Here is a 5,524-nt window from a genome sequence, read left to right as displayed (position 1 = left end):
TTGATTCAGTGACTGGGATAATTGGGATGGGAGTGTCAGAGATGGTGCGATTGGCACAGGACAGAGCGGAATTTAGGGCTGTTGTACATAGGGTCCCTATGAGTCGCAGGCGATTCGATGGCACATAACAACAACAACAACAACAATAATTTTTTTAAAGGTTGGGTAATTGATGATTAATTTTATAAAACCTACTGAATGTGAATGATTGTATAAAACAATGTAAATGAGGAATGGTGTGGAACTGAATGTATATTGACTGTGTAAGCAAACAAAATTTTAAATTGCTGTAACACTATACAGTGACTATTTTAAGAGCTACTAAATTTATGGTATTAACAGTTCTTTTGGGTCTGGAAGCCTCTTGTTTAAAGCAATTAGGGCATAGAAAATGGGTCTTTATAGTTTAATTAACAGCTAGTTGGGTTTTAATTGGAGTAAAAGTCATGCAAACATTATACTGCTGAACATCATCCAAAAATGGTTAGAACAATGTGTAGATAGAGAACTGCTAGAAGTTCAAGTAGGAATTAGAAAAAGTTGTGGAAATCGGAGATATCATTGCTGATATCTGATGGATCCTGGCTGGAAGCTAAGAATACCGGAAGAATAAATATTTGTGCTTTCTGACTATGCAAATTCATTTGACTGTGTAGGTCATACCAAGTTATGCCTAATAGTGGGAAGAATGGGAATCTTAAGAAAGTACTTAATTGTGCTTATGCAAAACCTATGTTTAGACCAAGAACTGTTGAGTAAACTAGCAAGGGAATACTGCATGGTTTAAAATTAAGGAAGGAGTTTGTCAGGTCGTATTCTCTCTCCATACCTATTCAATCTGTTGTGAACATTATTGAAGAAGTTGAATTCTGTGAAAAGGAATGTAAAAATCAAGATTGAAGGAAGACTCATAAACAACCTTTGTTATGCATATGACTCCCTTGCTTGCTGAAAGGGAGGCCCACTTGAAGCCCTGGTTGCAGAAGATCAAATAGTAAAGCCTTGAATACAAATTGCATGTCAATGTCAAGAAAACAAAAATTCTTATGAGGCAACATCATGATAGATGAAGAAAAGACTGAAAGTGTCAATGCTTCTTACTTTTATCCACAATTAACACCCTTTGCACCAGCTGGTGCATTGGGAAAGTCAGCAGTCAGGGATGTCTTCATTATTAAGGAGAGCAATGATGTCAGTTTGAGGACTAAGGTGCATCTGATTCAGGCCATGGTTTTTCAGATCACAGAATAAATATTGATGTCTTTGAGCTTACATGTTGGAGAAGAGTCCTGAACATACCATGAACTGTCAAAAGAAATAAATATGTCTTGGAGAAAGTGTAGCCAGTGTGCACCTTTGGAGGCAAAGGTAATAAAGTTATGTTTCACATACTTTGGTCATAGACATAAGAGGGATTATTCTTTGAACAGGGATATAATGCTTGGAAAGGTGGAGAGTAGGAAAAGGAGAGGAAGACCCTTAACGAAGAAGATTGACATAGTGACAGCTGCAATTGGCTTTAGTGTATCTGAAGGTCTGGCGAAGGCACAAGATAAAATCGGGTTAAGATTTGTTATTCATAGTGTTGCTATGGTTGTACTTGACTTGATGGCATTTAACAATAGCAACAACAAATTTTCAGTATGTTCTCTGGTGCCTTTGTGTGTGAACTCTCTGTTGTCTCCCATCTGACTCTACTCTCTGAGACTGGGCAAGGGAGACAAGCCAGGACATTTGCAATGCAGTAACAAATACTAAGAGAGCACATACTGTTCTTGATTTTTTAAAAGGCCACAATACCTCTTCATTTGTTAAAGGTTATAATTATAGTCTGTTAGCCTTTTCTTCAGATTTGCTTCTCTTAATTCTTTCTTTAGAAAGATTGAGTGTCATAATCCATAGAGAATTGTGGTGCTAACTCCAAAGTGGCACCACTCTGGAGGTCTGGATACACCAGCAGTTTTATGATAGAAACATGTACAATCATTTGATTTACATGGGATTTACAACCTCAGAAACCCCCTTAAGGAGCACCTATTAGTAAATTCCAGCTCAACAGCAATGAGTTGATTTTATTGTTTGTTTTAGAATTTTCTTTAGCAATTACTGATATTAAATGCTTACTGTGAAGACCAAGAATGGAGCTCTGTTAGCCTAGTTGGTCGGAAGTTATTCTGCAAATCCAAAGGCAAGCAGTTTTGAATTTACCACCTACTCCATGGGAGAAATATGGACAGTCTCCTCCAGTGTGATTTACAGCCTTTGAAAATGTGTTAGATTGTCAGCTATGAGTTGATTATGTTTCTATAGTGCATAACACCATAAAAATAGACAAAGAATGTCCATACAAAGGATTATACACTTTCTCTGTTATAGTTTATAGATATAAAATCTACCCTGACAATACAATGTTTATAAATACCAAACCACTTCTCCCAAAACTCAAATTGCCAACAAGATGTCTATTTATTACTAGGATTGCCAGTAGGATGTAAAATTGTCAATAAGATGTCTATTTACTACATTTTTCTGTGTATGTGATACCTATTATAAAATAAATTGAAGTCTCGATATGAAATTGTTGAGATTTTATGGATGAAAAGAGACACAGTAATTTTGAAAATCTAAACAGAATTCTTTGTCAGCATTAATATGAAGACAAAAAGTATTTAATTAATCCTCTAATCCTAGATGGTAGCACTATTTCAGGGATTCCAATTCCGCAATAAAGTGCTCAAAATAGTAGATAATATTAATATGATTTATACTTTAACTTGTTATGCATCAGAGAGCTGGACAATGATGAGGGAGGATGGAAGGAGAATTCATGCCTTTGAGCTGTGGTGTTAGTGTTGACTAAACCATGGACTGCTAAGAAAAGTAACAGAGGCAACTCCATGGCACAGAACAACAACAACAACATGAAATATTCAGTGTTCCCCAGCACCACAGATCAAAGGCATCAATTTTTCTTCTGTCATCTTTATTCATTGTCCAGCTCTATTTTATTTTATGTAAAACATATGGATAGAAAAAAGATAAATTATACACACACACACACACACACACACACACAAATATATGTATATGTATATATATGTCTATCTATCTATCTATCAACATATATGTATGTGGGAATGTGTATATAAATACATTTGATGTTGTTAAGTGCATAGCCACCCAATGAATGAAAGACCTGAGCTTCTCTATCCATTTGTTTTTTGATGGGTACTTGGGTTTTTTCCAGTTCTTTGCTATTGCGAACAAGACTGCAATAAACATGGGTGTGCATATGTCTACTTGGGTGGCAGTTACGGGTTTTTTTAGTATAAATTTCCAGCAGAAGAATTGCTGGGTCAACTAGTATTTTTATTTGCAACTTTTTGAGAAAGCGCCATACTCCCTTCCATAGTGGTTGCACAATTGAACATTCCCACCAACAATGAATAAGGGTTCTAGTTTCTCCACAACTTTGCCAGGATTTAATGTTTGCTGTCCTGTTAAATTTTGCTATTCTTACTGGGGTGAGATTAAATCTCATAGTTGTTTTGATTTGCATCTCTCTTAGAGCTGGGATTTTGGACATTTCTTCATGTGTTTGTTTGCCATCTGAATGTCTTCTTTGGTGAAGTGTCTTTTCATATCCTACGCCAATTTTTCAGTTGGGTTGTTTATCTTGTTTTGGTGCTCGAGTATTTTATAAATTCTTGATATAAGTCCCTTAACTGACATGTCATTACCAAATACTTTTTCCCAGTCTGTGGCTTCCCTTTTTACCCTGTAGGAGAATGTTTTGGATGTGCATATGGATTTGATTCTTAGAAGGTTCTATTCATTTATTTTATGCCCTCCTGGTTGTAGATTTTCTAGGATGCTTGGAAGACTGTTAATGTTGTGGAGTAGGACTTCTAGTGTTCTTCCAAGCTTTTCTTTAATGAAGTATATAGTCCTAGGTTCATAATTCACCTTGGGGTTTTTTTTATAAGGAGTGAGGTGTGAATCTTGCTTGAGTTTTAGGCAGATAGTTTTCCAAGTTTGCCAAGCACCATTTGTTAAATGCTATTGTTTCCCAACTTAACTGATTTCATCTCCTTGTCAAAAATCACTTGACCGTAGGTAGATGGGCTATAATTTCACCTGTATCCCCTTTATATTCCCACAAGAATTCTAAACTATTGTAGAGGGAGGATAAGAGTGTCATTAGTTATTGGACTCTGGTAATATTATTCTAATATCTTCCTCCTTTTCTCTTGATGATCACAGGCTTAGAGCTATGCTACAAAACTGACTAATCCTTGTGATATAAATTTAGCATAGTACTGTAAGTTTTTTCAATAAAAATGACTCACTAAACTCAAGAAAACATGATGATGTTGAAGCTTGCTCAGCTTTCAGAGTTATTGTGTTTTAATAATATTCATAAGAATAACAGAGCTAATCTATTTAATAATATTCATGAAATTAAATATCCACTCACTAACTTGTATTCCATCAAGCAACTTTGTTGATATTTAATAAACTTTGGGATATGTGTTGATATTTGAAAATAGAATTTATTTTTAGAACAGTTCTAGATTTATAAAAAATGTTCTATGTTTTATAGACACATATTACATGTCTGTGCACATAATTTCTTCTATTATTTATATTTTATGTTTATATAGTCCAAGATGCTGCTTTGGCTTGGAGATGTAGTATTGCCCTACTAACCAAAATGGAAGTTGATCAGATACATCAGTGACTTAGTGGGAGAAAGAGTTAGTCTGCTCCCACAAGGCTTACAGCTTTATAAAATTGATGGAGGTATAATGTGTCATTGAAATCAATTGAGCAACAATGCTATTTTCTACTTATTTTTTTTAAAGAATCAGAACGATTATCTGGGATGCTGGGCTCTAGGAGAAGAAATGTGGCACCAGGACAGGAGGAAGACTCATCAACAATCTGCGTTATGCAAATGACACTACCCTGCTTGCTGAAACTGAAAATCTGAAACACTTGCTGCAGAAGGTCAAGGTCTGCAGTCTTCAATAAGGATCGAAGCTCAACATCAAGAAAGCAAAGATTCTTACCACTAATCTGATTGAGCATCATGATAGATAGTGACAATATTGAGATTGTTAACAGCTTCAGTTTGCTTGGCTCAACAATCACTTGGTACCAAACACACTCTTGGTACCAGCAGCCAGGAAATTAAAAGACAAATTGCATTGGGAGAGTCTGCTGTCAGAGAACTCTGGAGACTAACGTGTGCCTTATTCAGGTCATAGTTTTTGCAATTACTTGTTATGCATCAGAAAGTTGGACAATGACTAGTGATGGTCAAAGGAGAATTGATGCCTTTGAACTGTGGTGTGGAGAAGTGTATTGAATATACCATGGACTGCTAGAAGAACAAACAGGTTCATCTTAGAGAAGCTGAAACCAAGCTGCTCCTTGGAGGCAAGAACTCTGAAGCTTCTTCTGTCACACGTTGGTCATGTTACAAGGAGGGGGACATCATGCTTGGGAGGGTGGAGAGACA

This window comes from Elephantulus edwardii, unplaced genomic scaffold (assembly GCF_000299155.1).
Source record: "Elephantulus edwardii isolate Elephantulus edwardi_28Jun2011 unplaced genomic scaffold, EleEdw1.0 scaffold00012, whole genome shotgun sequence".
In the NCBI taxonomy this organism is placed as follows: domain Eukaryota; kingdom Metazoa; phylum Chordata; class Mammalia; order Macroscelidea; family Macroscelididae; genus Elephantulus; species Elephantulus edwardii.
Note: the sequence above shows the minus strand (reverse complement) of the source record.